Below are 17,974 nucleotides of genomic sequence, written 5' to 3' on the forward strand. Positions count from 1 at the left end.
GTCAGCTATGCCACTGTGACTAAAAAACTCTACAAGCACAATCAGAGGAGGAAAAGTTTATTTGAGGGCTTATGGTATCAGAGGTCTCAATTCATTGACAGCCAGCTCCATTCCTCAGGGTTCAAGAGGAGGCAAGACATCATAGTAGAAGAGTGTGGGCAGAGGGAAGTGACTCACATGATGATCAGGAATCAGAGACTCCACTCTTCAGATACAAAATATAAACCCCCAAAGCATGCTTCCAATGCCCATCTCCTCAGTAACACCCTACCTGCCTTCAGTTACCACCCAGTTAATCCTTATCAGGGGAATAATCCACTGATTGGGTTAAAGCTCTTATAAAGCAATCATTTCACCTCTGAACCTTTGCATTGTCTAACAAATGTATGTTGGGGGTACACCTCACATTTAAACCATAACAAACTGACGCAGCCTAATTTAAGTCTTATTATAAAATTATAGCCACCAAAAGAGTTTGAAATTGGTGAAAAGCGTAGCCATATTGGTCAATGGAACAGAAAAGAATTATATGTAATTCAACTGGGGAAAATTCTTTTCATCAAAGTACTGGAACGACTGGATATCCATAAAGAAAAAATGAACATTGAACTTTATCTCATAGCATACATGTAAATTAACTCAAAATATAAAAGATAAATATGAAAAGTAAAACTGTAAAACTTTTTGAAGAAAACATACAAGAAAATATTTTGAACTTTGTTGGAGGACAATACTCTTCACATAAAATCAAAATCATACATCATAAAAGTTTAAAAATATAACACACCTATTGATACAAGTACATCAGAATATATAAGGAACTCTTTCAAATCATTAAAACAATGTGATTTTTAAATGGGCAGAACTTTGCTCAGAATATTCATAAAACAATAGCTAATAAACAGAAGATTGCATACTGTATAATCAAAGTTGTATAAAAGACTAGAAAATGCCAACTCATTTACAGTAAGATAAAGCAGATCTGTAATTTTTGAGGTATAGGGCACAGGGAGAGATGTATAACAAATGTGCACTGAAACATTCAGGGGTGATAGAAGTGTTAAATAATTTGGTGGTGATTTCATACATGTATACTTTCTCAAGACTATTTGTACTGAATAAGTATGTACAGTATAAAGCATATCTCAGAGTTAAATTTAAAAAAGAAAAATATGTTTATAGATAACTAGATTAGTTAACTGAAAATATGAATTCTAATTGTTTTTGTTCTTTTTAATGATAAAGATTTGGAGAGACCAGCATATTCAAACTCCACCTGCAAAAGTTTTCCTTTCATCCTCTTCTTGTCTTCTCTTAATCTGATGTAGAAAAGATTGAGATTAAATTTGGAAGTCTGATCTGTTGAAGATTATGTCATTAATATGTACAATGGTCCACACCTATTTATTCCTATAGTCTATAAAAATCCAAGTGTTTCTTAGGTATACACTAAAATTTGCAGCATCTGGCTCACAGTCATTATTTTTATAACAATTTTCATCCCTAGTACACTTTGTGATCTCATCTACAAACCTTCCACTCACTCCTCCTCATTTGTCAAATACTTGACAAACATTTATTGAATGCTGTATTAGTGAAGATGAGCTAGACTGTGTTGTAATAACAAATATCCTCCAAGTCACTTTGGTTTAACTCATGTTACATGCCAAAAAATGGTCAATGAGCCACATGCAGTGGAGTATGCACATATTCCCAGAAGCTCAGGAGGCTGAGGCAGGAGCATTGCAAATTCAAGACCAGCCTCTGCAATTTAGCAAGGCCCTAAGCAACTCAATAAGACCCTATCTCTAAATAAAATATAAAAAGGGCTAGGGATGCGGATCAGTGATTAAGCACCACTGGGTTCAATCCTTGGTACCAAAAAAAAAAAGTCAGTAGGTGAATGAGGGGACTCATCTTTATACAGTCAGTCAGAGACTCCAGGTAATGGGAAAGCTCTACCATCAATTGGAACATATAGCTTTATTAGTTGTCACCTCAGGGAAGGCAAAACTAGTTGATTCCACACAAATAATTAAAAACTTAGTCTACAAGTGACAATGTGTTACCTTTGTTCACAGTCCACTGGCAAGAACTAATCATATATCCTCAATTAACTGCAAGAGAACAAGAAAGTATAATCTTCCCTGTACCTGAAAAGGAAAATTAGAGATGAGTGAGTACTTGAAGTTTCTACCACAAGTATGTACTATATGCCAGGGTTTTTTAGGTGCTAGGAATATAGCAGAGAACAAAACAAAAAGGTCTCTACTCTCATAGACCTTACCATATAATTTGAGAGGCATCAGAAAGTAAACGTCATAAAACATTCTTTTCCCATCACTTCCCTTGTTACCACACTGCCTGGTGTTCATTACACTTCTCTGGTTATTCTCTGCAATCTCTTTCGAATTACTTTTATCTGCCTATCCATTAAATGTCAGTGTTCTTGAAGAAACTAGGCCCCTTCTTTCCTTTAAAAAGAAATTTGTCACTCAGCGCTAGGATTCACTCTCGCGTTTTTGAGTACCCAGTTGTTCTGCTGTGTGGTTGCTGAAGATCCCCAAGGAGCAGGCCTGGCTCCTGAGCACCAAGAAATGAACTTTTTGTTTAGTAAAGAGTTAACGTGACTGGGGCTCCGGCGGCTGCCCAGGGGAGGAGTGGCGAGGAGAGCTGTGTGGACTCAGGACACCGGGGCCTGCCCTGAGGAGGAGGAGGAGGAGCGCGGCCACTTGGATTCAGAGTGACTGCACCAGAGCTGCAGGCAGTTGCCAGAGGAGAAGCTGCGCAGCGAGCTGTTTGGACTCAGAATGACGCTTCTGAACCCCGGGGCCTGCCCTGAGGACGAGGAGGAGGAAGAGGAGCGCGGCCGCTTGGATTCAGGTGACTACACCAGAGCTACAGGCGGTTGCCAGAGAAGGGGCTGCGTGGCAAGCTGTTTGGACTCTGACCACTTCTGAACCCCGGGGCCTGCCCGGAGGAGTAGGAGTAGGAGGAGGAGGAGTGCGGCGGGCCGTTTGGACTCACAGTGACTGCATTAGCGCTGCAGGCAGCTGCTCAGAGGAGAAGGCGAGTGGTGAGTTGTTTGGACTTAAAGTGACAGCTCCTGAACACAGGGGGGCTGCCTGGAGGAGAAGCGTGGTGGGTCGCTTGGTCTTGAGTGGCCACACCAGAGCTCCGGGCGGTTGCCCAGAGGACCCGTGCAGCAGGTCACGTGGATTCAGAGCCACTCAGAGCGACTGCTCCTGAACACCCGGGGGGTTATCTGGAGAAGGAGGAGGAACAGGGAGGGTCACGTCGACTCGGAGTGATTGATTGCCCCGGGCTACGGGTGGTTGGTGGGAGGAGGAGGCACGAAGTGAGTTTCTTGGACTCCTAGTGACCGCACCGGAATACTGGGCGGCTATCTGGAGGAAGAGGCCTGTGGCGGGTCTCTGGGACTCAGAACGATTGTTCGGAGCCACAGGTGGCTGCTCAGAGGAGGGGCCACACAGCCAGGCGATTAGGTGCAGAGCAGGGTCCCAGGATCTAGGAGGCTTCTGGGTGGAAGAGCCGCACAGAGACAGGCTTAGGGCGGAGCGAAGGTTCCAGGCCTGTGGGCAAATTCTATGAGGAGGGGCAGCCTAAGGAGATTCATCTGCGAAGGGTGAGGCTCCCAGGCCCAGGAGGTAGGGCCGGGCCCCTGGGAACTTTGCAGAGGAAGGCAGCCCAGCCCAGGCGGTAGCTGTAAATTGAGGGGAACCTCTAGGAGGGAACTGACCAGCGAGACCTCCTCACTGGGTGAGTCTTCCCTGCCTGGTGAGGTTTCCCCACAAGGACGGTAAAACCAGAGACACAGGCCCAAACAGGCCTTGCCTCAGCCCACAGCCTAGTTGCCTTTGGATGACCATTGGTCAACAAGTGGAGGCACCTCTGCCCACTAGCAGGGAATATACCCCACCTGAAGGACACCACTCCTAGAGAGGCAGCTTCCTTGTGGAGCACTGCATTATCAACTTCCTCCAAGACTTCAGCCTACTGAAGGCTAAGGGGGGATATATATAGAAATCTTCAGGGACATTGTAAGTCAATAGAGGAAATCTGCAATATCTCAGCGGTCCTCTGATACCTGAACAATATGAGAAAACAAGGAAAGAAAATGCTGCAAACAAATCTAGATGTTACATCAATAAAACCCAGTGACAGCATGGCAGAAGAAATGACAGAAAAGGAGTTCAGAATGTACATAATTAAAATGATCAGGGAAGCAAACGATGAGATGAAAGAGCAAATGCAAGCATTGAATGATCGCACCAATCGACAGCTAAAAGAGCAAATACAGGAAGCAAAAGATCATTTCAATAAAGAGTTAGAGACATTGAAAAAAAACCAAACAGAAATCCTTGACATGAAAGAAACAATAAACCAAATTAAGAACTCCATAGAAAGCATATCCAATAGGATAGAACACCTGGAAGACAGAACCTCAGACATTGAAGACAGAATATTTAACCTTGAAAACAAAGTTGAACAAACAGAGAAGATGGTAAGAAATCATGAACAGAATCTACAAGAACTATGGGATATCATGAAAAGGCCAAATTTAAGAATTATTGGGATTGAGGAAGGTCTAGAGAAACAAGCCAAAGGAATGAACAATTTATTCAATGAAATAATATCAGAAAATTTCCCAAATCTGAAGAATGAAATGGAAAATCAAGTTCAAGAGGCTTATAGGACTCCAAATACACAAAATTACAACAGACCCACACCAAGGCACATTATAATGAAAATACCTAACATACAAAATAAAGACAGAATTTTAAAGGCTGTGAGAGAAAAGAACCAAATTACATTCAGGGGGAAACCAATACGGATATCAGCAGATTTTTCAATCCAGACCCTAAAAGCTAGAAGGGCCTGGAACAACATTTTTCAAGCCCTGAAAGAAAATGGATGCCAACCAAGAATCTTATACCCAGCAAAACTTACCTTCAAATTTGACGATGAAATAAAATCCTTCCATGATAAACAAAAGCTAAAAGAATTTACAAAAAGAAAGCCAGCATTACAGAACATTCTCAACAAAATATTCCATGAGGAAGAGATGAAAAACAAAGAAGCAAATCAGCAAAGGGAGGAATTATCCTAAAGGAATTGTCAAATAAAGGAGGAAACAAGTTGTGTCAAACAAATAAATAAACAAAATTTTAAAAATGAACCAAATGACCGGGAAACCAAATCATTTCTCTATAATAACCCTGAATGTTAATGGCCTGAATTCATCAATCAAAAGACATAGACTGGCAGATTGGATTCAAAAGAAAGATCCAACAATATGTTGCCTGCAAGAGACTCACCTCATAGAAAAAGATACCCATAGACTAAAGGTGAAAGGATGGGGGAAAACATACCATGCACATGACACAGCAAAAAAGCTGGAGTATCCATCCTCATTTCCGATAATGTGGACTTCAAGCCAAAGTTAGTCAGAAGGGATAAAGAAGGTCATTTCATACTGCTTAAGGGAAGCATAAATCAGCAAGATATAACAATCATAAACATCTATGCCCCAAACAGTGGCTCATCCATGTATGTCAAACAAATCCTTCTCAATTTCAGAAACCAAATAGACCATAACACAATAATACTAGGTGATTTTAACACGCCGCTCTCACCACTGGACAGATCTTCCAGACAAAAATTGAACAAAGAAACCATAGATCTCAATAACACAATCAATAATTTAGACTTAACGGACATTTATAGAATATACCATCCAACCAAGAGTGAATACACTTTCTTCTCAGCAGCACATGGATCCTTCTCTAAAATAGACCATATATTATGTCACAAAGCTAATGTTAGCAAATACAAGAAGATAGAGACACTAGCATGTATTCTATCAGATCATAATGGATGGAAGTTAGAAATAAATGAAAGAGTAAAACACAGAAACTATTCCAACATCTGGAGATTAAACAATATGCTATTATATGATGAATGGATAACAGAAGATATTAGGAAGGAAATTAAAAAATTCTTAGAGGTAAATGAGAACAAAGAAACATCATATCAAAATCTCTGGGACACTATGAAAGCAGTACTTAGAGGGAAATTTATTTCATGGAGGGCATTTAATAAAAGAAGTAAAACTCAACAAATAAACGACCTAACACTACAGCTCAAAGCCCTAGAAAAAGAAGAACAGACCAGCACCAAAAGTAGTAGAAGAGAGGAAATAGTTAAACTCAGAGCTGAAATCAATGAAATTGAAACAAAAGAAACTATACAAAAAATTGACAAAATAAATAGTTGGTTCTTCGAAAAAATAAACAAAATTGATAAACCTTTAGCCACACTAATAAAGAGAAGACGAGAGAAAACCCAAATCACTAAAATTCGGAATGAACAAGGAAATATCACAACAGACAGGATTGAAATACAAAACATAATTAGAAGCTATTTTGAAAATCTATACTCCAACAAAATAGAAAATTTCGAAGACATCAACAGGTTTCTAGAGACATATGAATTGCCTAAACTGAACGAGGAGGACATAAACAATTTAAATAGACCAATTTCAAGTACTGAAATAGAAGAAGTCATCAAAAGCCTACCAACAAAGAAAAGTCCGGGACCAGATGGGTTCTCAGCCAAGTTCTACAAAACCTTTAAAGAAGAGCTCATTCCAATACTTCTCAAAGTATTCCATAAAATAGAAGAGGAGGGAACCCTCCCAAACTCATTCTATGAAGCCAATATCACACTGATACCTAAACCAGACAGAGACTCATCAAGGAAAGAAAATTTCAGACCAATATCCTTAATGAACATCGACGCAAAAATTCTCAACAAAATTTTAGCAAATCGCATACAAAAACATATTAAAAAGATAGTGCACCATGATCAAGTGGGTTTCATCCCAGGGATGCAAGGTTGGTTCAACATCAGGAAATCAATAAACGTAATTCACCACATTAATAGACTTAAAGTCAAGAATCACATGATTATTTCAATAGATGCAGAAAAAGCATTTGATAAAATACAGCACCCCTTCATGCTCAAAACACTAGAAAAAATAGGGATAGTGGGAACATTCCTTAACATTGTAAAGGCCATTTATGCTAAGCCCATGGCTAATATCATTCTAAATGGTGAAAAACTGAAAGCATTCCCCCTAAAAACTGGAACAAGGCAGGGATGCCCTCTTTCACCACTTCTATTCAACATCGTTCTTGAGACTCTGGCCAGAGCAATTAGACAAACCAAAGAAATTAAAGGGATACGAATTGGAAAAGAAGAACTCAAACTATCCTTGTTCGCTGATGACATGATTATATATTTAGAGGAACCTGGAAATTCCACCAGAAAACTCTTAGAACTCATAAGTGATTTCAGTAAAGTAGCAGGTTACAAGATCAATGCCCATAAATCCAACACATTTTTATACATAAGTGATGAATCTTCAGAAAGAGAAATTAGGAAAACTACCCCATTCCCAATAGCCTCGAAAAAAATAAAATACTTGGGAATCAATCTCACAAAAGAGGTGAAAGACCTCTACAATGAGAACTATACAACACTAAAGAAAGAAATTAAAGAACACCTTAGAAGATGGAAAGATCTTCCATGTTCTTGGATAGGAAGAATTAATATTGTCAAAATGGCCATACTACCTAAAGTGCTATACAAATTCAATGCAATTCCAATTAAAATCCCAATGACGTACCTTACAGAAATAGAGCAAGCAATTATGAAATTCATCTGGAAGAATAAGAAACCCAGAATAGCTGAAGCAATCCTTAGCAGGAAGAGTGAAACAGGGGGTATTGCAATACCAGATCTCCAACTCTACTACAAAGCAATAGTAACAAAAACGGCATGGTATTGGTACCAAAATAGAAAGGTAGATCAATGGTACAGAATAGAGGACACGGACACAAACCCAAATAAATACAATTTTCTCATACTAGACAAAGGTGCCAAAAATATGCAATGGAGAAAAGATAGCCTCTTCAACAAATGGTGCTGGGAGAATTGGAAATCCATATGCAACAGAATGAAACTAAACCCATATCTCTCACCATGCACAAAACTAAACTCAAAATGGATTAAGGACCTCGGAATCAGACCAGAGACCCTGCAGATTATAGAAGAAAAAGTAGGTCCAAACCTTCAACTTGTTGGTCTAGGATCAGACTTCCTTAACAGGACTCCCATAGCACAAGAAATAAAAGCTAGAATCAACCACTGGGATAGATTCAAACTAAAAAGCTTTCTCTCAGCAAAGGAAACTATCAGCAATGCGAAGAAAGAGCCTACAGAGTGGGAGAATATCTTTGCCAATCATACTTCAGATAGAGCACTAATCTCCAGAATCTATAAAGAACTCAAAAAACTCTACTCCAAGAATTCAAATAATCCAGTCAACAAATGGGCTAAGGAAATGAACAGACACTTCACAGAAGAAGATCTACAAGCAATCAACAAACATATGGAAAAATGTTCAACATCTCTAGTAATAAGAGAAATGCAAATCAAAACCACCCTAAGATTCCATCTCACCCCAATTAGAATGGCGATTATCAAGAATACGAGCAACAACAGGTGTTGGCGAGGATGTGGGGAGAAAGGTACACTCATACATTGCTGGTGGGGCTGCAAATTAGTGCAGCCACTCTGGAAAGCAGTGTGGAGATTCCTTAGAAAACTTGGAATGGACCCTCCATTTGACCCAGCTATCCCACTCCTTGGCCTATACCCAAAGGACTTAAAATCTGCATACTACAGAGATACAGCCACTTCAATGTTCATAGCTGCTCAATTCACAATAGCCAGACTGTGGAACCAACCTAGATGCCCTTCAATTGATGAGTGGATAAAGAAACTGTGGTATATATATACAATGGAATATTACTCAGCCATAAAGAATGATAAAATTATGGCATTTGCAGGCAAATGGATGAAATTGGAGAATATCATGCTAAGTGAGATAGGCCGATCTCAAAAAGCCAAAGGACGAATGATATCGCTGATAAGTGGAGGATGACACATAATGGGGGGGAGGGAAGAGTTAGTGTTAGGGTTAGAGTTAGGGTTAGGGAGGGGGGCAAGTATGGAGGAAGGAAGGACTGTATAGAGGGTAAAGAGGGGTGGGAGGGGTGGGGGGAAGGGAAAAATAACAGAATGAATCAAACAACATTATCCTATGTAAATTTATGATTACACAAATGGTATGCCTTTACGCCATGTACAGAGAAACAACATGTATCCCATTTGTTTACAATAAAAAAAAAGAAATTTGTCCTACCTGAGAAATACATGAACACATTCTCATTATTAATAACCACAAAGATTACAGACAAAACTAATATCTTCATTTTTATTTATCTCTCCAGCCTTTTTCTCTTATTCTCTAGTGCAGTGGTTCTCAAACCTGAATCTTCATCAGAATACACTGGAGAGCTTGTTAAAACACTGGTTTCTAGACCCCATTCCAGTAGTTTCTGACTCAGTAGGTCTAAGATGGGACCCAAGAACTTGCATTTCTAACATGTTCCAAGGTTATGCTAATGCTTCCAATACAGGCACAAGTCCTTTAGAACAACTACTTGATCTGTACCTCAGGTAATTTCATCCCTTATATGGTTTCAATTACAGTCTATAAGCTCTCTTCTAAAGAATGAACAATAATAGAAACTTATGAATAAGGACACAGCAGGGAGAGAGACTCAACACATTAATGAAAAGTACATAGGGAAGGTGGGTCCTTAGTACCCTATTAATAGTTATTGAATTCTCTGGTTGTAGTATATATTTATTGTTTCTGTCTCTCAGCATCCATTCACTTTTATCTAGTAGTAGCACCCTGATTTTTCTTTGCTTCTATTTTCAGTTTATGTGTGTTGAATAAAACTGTCTATATCTCTGTCCCAAGAATATACAGAGCTGGGGTGTGGTTCAGTGGTAGAGTGCTTGCCTAGCATGCACAAGGCCCAGGGTTCAATCCCCAGGACCAAAAGAAAAATAGAATATACATGTAACATTCCTGTAGGTCACAATATGTGGTTAAAATATATGCCTTTATGATTCAAGTAAACCATAATGACCCAATGAGTGATAATATTACAAATCTTGTTCAAGAGATAGAGAAGGAAATATTTTGTTAACCAGGAGTTATTGGCAACCATATGCATACCACAATAAGGAAACAATCCGTAAGAAAGTGGAAAGCATGACTAAGTATGGATAGAGCTTATGTCTTGATGGCTTTATTTGAATTCTGGATTCAGTCATGTTACCTAAAGCTAGATCTATGCGTGGGATATTCTGTTACATGAGCTCAAAAATGACCCTTTGGATAAAGCTAATTTGAATCAGTTGAAAATGTGAGTCTTGTATGTACAGAGAATTTTTTTTTCTGTTAGTATGCAGGCACTCTAAGAACTACAGTAGGTCAACCTTACCTACGCTGACAATTAGAAGGAACACACATCAGTCAGGCTCAGACACTAAGCTATGTTTAGGTTGGCACACTCCCTGATCAATTTCTTTTATTTTTTTATTGGTTCTTTTTAGTCTTACATAACAGCAGATTCCATTTTGATGACTTTTTTTTTGTAAACTCCCTGACTTGGGTAATATGTAAGTTGGAATTTTAAAAGGTCTTATGCCAGAATGGCAATTATCAAGAATACAAGGAACGATAAGTGTTGACAAGGACGTGGGGGAAAAGGTTCACTCACACATTGCTGCTGAGAATGAAAATTGGTGCAACCACTCTGGGAAAGCAGTATGGAGATTCCTCAGAGAACTTGGAATGCACCCATCATTTGACCCAGCTATCCCACTCCTCAGTTTATACACAAAGGACTTAAAATTAGCATAATACAGTGATGCAGCCACATCAATGTTTAAAGCAACTCAACTCACAATAGCCAAACTATGGAACTAACCTATGTGCCCTTCAACAGATGAATGTATAAAGAAATATGGTATGAATAAGCAATGGAATATTACTCAGCTATAAAAAAATGACTTTATGACATTTGCCAGTAAATGAATGGATCTGGAGACTATCATGCTGAGTGAAATAAGCCAGTCCCAAAAAAACCAAAGACTGAATGTTCTATCTGATTTGTGGATGTTAACATACAATAAGGTGGTGGGGGAGAACAAAAGTTCACTGGATTAGACAAAGGGAAATGAAGGGAAGGGAAGGGGACTAGGAATAGGAAAGACAATAGAATGCATTGGACATAACTTTCCTACATTCATATATAAACACACCACAGTGAAACTCCACATCATGTACAACCACAAGAATGGGATCCTAATTAGAATCAGTTATACTCCATGCATGGATAATATGCCAAATATACTCTACTGTCATTTATTCCTAACCAGAATGAATAAAATATTTTAAAAAGGACTTAGATAGAAAAACATCCAGTTCTTAGAAAAGTACAATAATCACATATCTCTTATTCTCTTCCATTGAACTCAAATATAAAATGTGAACAGAATGTATGGGAGTCTATTTGCAAACTTTGAAAAGTAAATAGCAGTTCATGGAATCTGAAGTACCTGTAAACAATTGCTGTGTTTTTTTTTTTCTTCTGGTATCCCTTGGCCTTAATTCAATGCAGCCTAAACTGGAGAAGTGAACAGTGTAGTATGAAGAACAATTCAGTAGGAAAAATTGAATCAAGAAGCAAGAAAAGTAACACCTAAAGCTCATGTGTAGAATATCACATTTTTCCCTCTCCTCTACCAGCATTCCCTATAATGGGAGAGCACAAAGGAAATGTACTATATCTTGATTATTGTTGTAGTTACAGGAATTTATACATGTATAAAATTTAATACAAAAAAGAAAAGGTGATTAATTTTAGAGTATAATAATTTATAAAATACATTTTTTAAAGACAGCTAATCATAATATATGACATTTTTTTTTTGTACCAGAGATTGAACCCAGGGGCACTTAAGCACTGAGCCACACCCCAGCACTGTTTTGTATTTTATGTAGACAGGGTCTTACTGAGTTGCTTAGCACCTTGCTTTTCCTGAGGCTGGTTTTGATCGTCCTGCTTCAGCCTCCCAAGCCACTGGGATTACAGGCATTTCCCACTGTGCCCAGTATGTGTCTTATTTGGATCCTGATCTTAATTTAAAAGAAAATTGTGTAGACTTTTTACATTTGTGAGACAATTAGAAGTTTGAATACTTATTTTGTATTTAATGATATGAAGTAGGTGTGGTTATATTCTAAGTATTTTACAAATACACATAAATAAATACTAACATTTTATACAATTGTAGTCAGGTGATGTATCACCAGTCACAGGTGTAGAGTCCCCTCCCCATCTCAGAGCCCAGCAGACAGCCTGCAGGCATTAACCAGGGTGTCATTCCCAATTTCCAGTGCAAGCTTTCTCACCCCTTAGTCTGACCCTATGAACTCCACTGGGCACACGATTGGAAGTAGTGGGTGTTGCTTTCCTAGCTGGAGCTCCCAGCCAGTAGGGGGAAGGTGGCATCTGGTCCAGGAAGTAGGCTGAGGGCAGCCAGTGGACAACCCGAGCCACCTCCATCCCACCCTGGGCATCTGTCCCAAGCCCAGGACGCTACCCTGGGGGCCTCTGCAGTGAGGCAAGCGGGGGTCCCACACTCACTGTTGAAGAATTGCTGGATGCGAGGAAATCCACTGCCAGGCCCACCCAGGAGGATGCTGCCTACGATCCAGGTGAGACCCACCCCACAGTGACAACTAGGGCCACGATGTGGAGCGGGCCTGGAGGCAGGACAGACACAGGGTAGGCCCACCTCAGATGCCAGTGACCTCTGGAATGATCTCACGGCCCCTCATGATGGGATCTCCCCTTCTGCTTGGGAAGAAGTGACCGGAGGACAGGCAGGTGGGAGCTGACCCCATCCAGCAGGCCCAAGAGGGAGACTCAAGCTCCCTGGCAGGTGGAAGGAGGAAACTGAGTTCAAACCCCAGGCTGCCCTGGCAGGTTTGGAGGGGCTTTTCAGAATTCAATATTCCAGAGGGCTGCAGGGGTTCTCCTCCAGGACCTCCCTCAGCTTCCTGCCTTTGAGACTACCAATGTATGCCTTTGAGACTACCAAGGTGGTTGTGCCCCACCCATCTGCCCCTCCTTTTCTGGTTCTTTTGTGTGTGTGTGTGTGATGCTGAGGATCAAACTTTATTATGTTGAGGTATGACCCTTGTATACCTTATTTGTTCAGAGCTTTTATCATGAAGGGATGTTGAATTTCATCAAATTCTCCTTCTGTATCCACTGAGATGATCATATAATTCTTGTTCTTAATTTACGTGGTGAATTACATTTATTTATTTGCATATGTTGAATAACTCTTGCATCCCTGGGATGAAACCAGTTTGATGAACTGGTGAATAATCTTTTTTATGTGCTGTTGAATTTGATTGCTGATGTTTTGTTGAGAATTATTGTATGTATTTGTCTATAGCTTTTTTCGGGCGTGTGCCCTATCTTGTTTTGTTAACAGAGTAATTCTGGCCTCATAGAATGAGTTTGTAAAAGTCCCCTATCATCTCCATTTGAATATTCCACAGATATCCTGAACTCAATGTTCAAACTTAGCTAATCATCTCTTTTTTGCCTAAAATAAATAAGTACATTCCACTATTTCAGTATTTTGTCTCTCAGCAAATGATCCTACCATCCATCCAGTCAGTCAAGTCGAAATGACTGGATGAAATACTCCATATTCCTCCACAAAATCTAGTATCAAATTTGGTGTGTTCTTCCTCCAAAATGTCTCAAATTTGACTACTTTTCTCATTTCCATAATATATCATTTCTACCTTAACCCAAATCACCATAATTGCTCACATGGTGATATTAGTAGTCTCCAGACCAGTCTCCCTGTTAGCTTTCTTGACTCATATATACTGGTTTTCATACTAGGGCCAGAGTAGTCTCTCTGTAAAATACAAAATTGAATCCCTGTCCCCTTTCATTGCCTAAAATGGCTCACCATTGCCCTTGAAATGAAGTCCATTGTCCAAAATCCTTAAAATGGCTTATAAACCCTGAAAGATCTGTCCTAAATTCAACATTCCAGTCTCCCTTCTTTGTACTCTTCATTGATTTCTACTCTTTGGACACACTACTTTTCTTTTAGTTGTTCTATAGTAGCAGAAACTCATGACCCTGGTCTTCTTCATATGCTGTCCCCACTGGTAGAAGGGTATGGAAGAGAAAAGCAGTTGAGACATGGCAACCAGGAAGCAGAGACTGCTTTGCTCACCAGGAACAAAATGTAAACCCCAAAGCCATACCTCCAGTGACCTTCCTCCTTTAGCCATATCCTACCTGCCTACAGTAACCAGCCAGTTAATCCACATCAGTAGATTAATCCACTGATTAGGTTATATCTCACATTATCTAATCATTTCACCTTTGAAATTTCTTGCATCATCTCACACATGAGCTCTTGGGGGGACACCTCCTATGTAAATTATAACACTACCTCCACTGTATTTGAAAAACCTATATGGATAGGAACTACATCTGTTTGAGAGCTCTGAGGAAAGAGCATAAGCTGTTAATTCACTGAATATTTGCTAAGGGGTTACTCTAATCAGAAAAATAAGGCATGCAAATGGATACTTTATAGACTAACATAACAGAATCACAAGTAGACGGTCAGTATCTTAGCATGCTTTCTTTTCTCTCCTGAAAATATTATAGGAACTTTTTCTTTCAACTGCACTTGAGGAGAGTGGAAAGAGAACAGTTTATTGTAAGTTCAGAGCACAGAAAATAAAGTAAAGGAGAGACACATTTCAATTACACTAGGAGAAATTCCTTTCAACAACAGTTCATTCAGTCTAGAAGTATTACTCCAGTAGTGCCTATAGGGGTCCCCAAATTTCAGTCTAGGTCATCTCATTTAATGTGACAGTGCTGATATGCCCTTGGAAATATCTCTACCTTGTTTAAAAGTCCTACAGGCTTATATGGAATGTGGCAGTATAGCTAAAAATTGGTCTAAAGTTTTTCCACAGGAACCAGATCAGGTGTGTTGCCTTTCTGGTGGAACTTTTCCAAGGTTAATCAAGTGTCCAGTACCTAAAAGACAGTAAGAAGGCATCTCAGTCTGTCAGTGGGGGTAATGAAAGTCTATTTTATCTAGAGGTCCACAATGTCTTTGCCAGGGAAATATATAACCCTTCTGTTCTGATAAGACAGTTACTGAAATGACTGTCCAGGTACACAGTGGAGCATGACCTGAAGTTCACAGAGGTTGTATATTATTTGTAGTTTTGTATGGGATTTACTTCCTGGTTACAAATATTTAGGGTACCACAATATACTTCACCTTTTCTTTGCCTGAATTTGGAATCACTTGAAAGATGGAGAAGTTATGCAGATGGAGATCAAACTATCTAATTTATAAAGCTGATATTAGATAATGTAGTTTCCCTAATATTGCATTAAATAATTGATCAGATTTACAGGTAGTGCTACACATTTACAGGTAGTGCTATATATTTACAGGTCATGCTATGTGACTACAGACATTCTCTTGTAAAAGTCTGTCCTTATAAAATTTAAGGAATGAAGATACAGACAAGAATGCATGCTTCCTATCAGTAGGTGACCCCCAAGAGAATAAAAGAAAGAAGAGGCTGATCTACCTTTGTTCATTCTATGAACCTAAATTCATCAATCAGGCAGTCACCAGAATCAGTACATGAAGGAACAGACATGTCAGGAGAGTATAGGGAAATCTTTCTTCATGGAAAGAAGAGAATGAAAATATTAGTCACCACCTCACAAAACATCATTTTTTCACCTGCAGTATCTAACATTCTGTAAGTCTATTTTCCAGGTAGAGTAATTAGACATTTTCAAACTTTGCATCAGTATTTGTTATTGATGTGAATTTATCATTAAATTGATGTTACTGATCATTTATCATGATTTTGCAAAGAACTTGTGATTTGTTATTGTTTCTCACTGAAAATGAGAGATGAAAATATACAACTCTATGTTTCAATTAATATATAATCACTCATCTCAATTTACTAGATGTATACATCTAAAACTGGAGAAGATGAAATTAAGACAACAGGAAGAACACAAAAGATGCTCAAAATGACTGTATGGACAATGGATAACATAAAAGCATGAGTGTCATAGTTTGAATGTGCCCCCTCTAAAATTCAGGTGTTGTCAATATGATTTATTAAGAAGTGGAGCCCGTAAGAGATTATAGGCCATAGGGATCTTCTCTTATGAATAAGATTAGATGTCCTTCTAAAGGTGTTTGATAGAGGAAACTTTCTCTTGCCCTTAATGCCTTCCACCATGTGAGGACACAGCAAAAAAAGGCCCTTACAAGATCCAAGAACTTTGATCTTGGACTTCCCAAACTTCCCAGTATTGTGAGAAAATAAATTTCTCTCCTTTTTTTAAAAGAAATTTCTATTCTTCATAAATTACTCAGCTTCAGATACTTTGTTATAAGCACAAAACAAACAGTAAGCATCCATGACTGTAGAAGTTTCATATTCTAATAGACTTTTAGAATAACAGTATCTGTAAAAGGTCTTAAGAAATCACTTGCCCCAACTCATTTAGACGCTAAAGTCCAGAAAAGTAAAGACACTTTCCAAAAGCTACAGCAGCAAATTTGAGCACAAACAGGGAAGTGGAATACAAATTCAGACCTTCAGATACCCATTACAATATGTATCAACAACATTTATCTTTTATGCACCATGTACATATGCTGATTTACATGGAGAAACTTCTTGAGCCATATGTTATTTAACAGATGATAACAAGATTAGAATTACTCAGCTACCATTTTGCCCCCATCTTCTCTGTCAAAGATAAGAATATTGCCAGGCATAGTGGTGCATGTCTGTAATCTCAGTGAGTCAGGAGGCTGAGGAAGGAGGAGCACAAATTCATAGGTCAGGCTCAGCAACTTAGCAAGACCCTAAGCAACTTAGTAAGACCCCATCTCAAAATAAAAAATAAAAAGGGCTGGGGATGTGGCTCAGTGGTTAAGCAATCCTGAGTTCAATCCTGGTACCAAAAAATAGTATAATAATATTCACACTGCACATATTAGAACATTTGAAAGAGAGATTATAAGCAAAGACAATTGATAAAACAAAGGAAAGTATGGAGATCACTCAGGTTCAAGTCTTCTGACCAGTTGAATCATATTAATACTAAGATCCTTCTGGGTGATCTTTGAGGTTCATGGAGAACAGAAGAGGCATTCTTAAAATAGAAGCGAAAAATACTGTCTGTTTCAAAAGAATAAGGTAATTTTTAGGATTTATTGTCACCTCAACATGAAATTAATTCAAGGCTTTAGTACTGATACCAAAAAAGAATTATTGATGATTACAAAAAAAGAACCTGTGATCATCAGGAACTAACATTTATGACAAACAGCTTGTTTTTGAGAGAATAATCCAATTACCTACTGAAAACTCCATGCTGATTTTTTATACAGGTAAAGGCCCAAGTTAAGTTACTGTGAATACCATATTTTGGTATGTGGTATAGCTAGAAATACCTGTTATACTGAAGCAAGCAGCTTTATTTTCCCCTAAGCACTTTTGCATATTATGCAGCCTTAACACAGTTATATCAAGACATTCAATTAAGCTTCACATGGTGGCACATGCCTCTAATTCCAGGTACTTGAGAGGTACTTGAGGCTGGGGCAGGAGGATGGCAAGCTCAAGGCCAGACTCAACAACTTTGTGAGATCCTGTGCCAAAATAAAAAAAAATAAATAAAAAAGGCTAGGGATGTAGCTCAGTGTTAGAGCACACTTGTTTTCAATTCCTAGGACCACAATAAAAAAAAGGTTTGATCACCAGAAGATATAGAACAATACTGTCAGTAACTGACATATGCAGCTAACCAGGTACAACTTTCTCATACTTCCTAACCCATAGTCTTTTCTC

General features: G+C 38.8%; 1 protein-coding gene across 7 annotated transcripts in view; it reads right to left on the reverse strand.

Annotated features, from left to right (window-relative positions):
- Positions 1-17,974, reverse strand: part of SPRY3 (sprouty RTK signaling antagonist 3) — a 142,276-nt gene that overhangs the window by 80,443 nt on the left and 43,859 nt on the right. Inside the window, exon 1 of one of the 7 annotated variants that reach the window (XM_079124552.1) lies at positions 2,070-2,086. The exons of the other annotated variants lie outside the window; for them this stretch is intronic. The gene's annotated coding sequence lies outside the window, so the exon portion shown is untranslated. Of the gene's footprint in view, positions 1-2,069; positions 2,087-17,974 lie in introns of those variants that run through there. 7 annotated transcript variants of the gene reach the window in all.

The sequence above is a fragment of the Sciurus vulgaris genome, assembly GCF_902686455.1.
Source record: "Sciurus vulgaris genome assembly, chromosome: X".
Lineage (NCBI taxonomy): Eukaryota > Metazoa > Chordata > Mammalia > Rodentia > Sciuridae > Sciurus > Sciurus vulgaris.